Source organism: Pteropus alecto, unplaced genomic scaffold, assembly GCF_000325575.1.
Source record: "Pteropus alecto unplaced genomic scaffold, ASM32557v1 scaffold7, whole genome shotgun sequence".
Classification (NCBI taxonomy): Eukaryota; Metazoa; Chordata; class Mammalia; order Chiroptera; family Pteropodidae; genus Pteropus; species Pteropus alecto.
Window position 1 is genome coordinate 35227907 of NW_006494614.1, and position 1097 is coordinate 35229003.

General features: G+C 27.3%; 1 pseudogene; it reads left to right on the forward strand.

Moving 5' to 3' along the window:
• The first annotated feature begins 675 nt into the window (after positions 1 to 675).
• On the forward strand, positions 676 to 794 carry LOC112474967 (annotated as a pseudogene).
• Positions 795 to 1097: the final 303 nt, after the last annotated feature.

Consider the following 1097-nt stretch of genomic DNA (forward strand, 5'->3'; position numbering starts at 1 on the left):
AAAACAATACTTTATGGGAACGATTTCTGTTTTAAAAATAAGGACCCCAATCAAAAGATCTATACTCGAAGAAGAGATCTTGGCCCTAGTTCAAAAGACTGATAGATGAACAAATTGATATTAATATATACTAAGTTAAAGTAATTTTTAAAATCATTTCTATGATTCCACTAATAATAGTGCTATAAATAGTACTAGTTGAGCTTAAGAATTCCTAGGAACTATATTAATGCCAAAAATCAATTTAGAAATTTAAATATCTAGATTTATATGAATCGTCCAAATATATAATCAAGCAAAGCAAAATATAATTATTCATGGAAAAAGCGAACTAACATTTATCTCTTTCATATTAAGAATTTAATAGGCACTATTTCAATTACCCAGTAAAATTGAGAAATAAAGAATTAAATACAATTTTCAAAAGTTATAAAATACTTAAAAAAAACAAACAACAAAAGACTCTATTTTCTAAATTAGAAATTTAGAAATTAAAGAATAAAGACTAATTTCCAGTGAAAGGAAAAATGAGTTATTTACAATAAAGGTAAAATGGCAACTATAAAACCAAAAATATAATAAAAAATATATGATACTATATATGTTATACATCATATAAAACATATGATACATATATCTTGGGACAAACAAAATTTAAAAAAGAATATAAAATTAATCTACAGCCATGCCACCCTGAACAAGCCCAATTTTGTCTGATTTCAGAAGCTAAGCAGGGTCGGGCCTGGTTAGTACTTGGATGGGAGACCACCTAGGAAGACCAGGTGCTGTAAGCATAAAAAATAAGAAAAAATAAGGGATTGTAAGCTGACAAGGTCCTTGCAATCTGTGAGGTCAACCAAGGGTTGCCTCACCTAAAAAAAAAAAAAAAGAATATAAAATTGGTTGAACAAAGTGATTACCACCCAAAACAAAATAACTCAATCTTACGAGTTAAAAATTAAGCATTATAAACAAACCAGATAATAGTCAGTACACAAATTATTATTTTAAATTGAGTTCAAGTTAAAAGCATAAAATGTAACAAATGGCCAAACAGATATATAAAATGATGCTCAACTTCACTAACTATTAGGGAA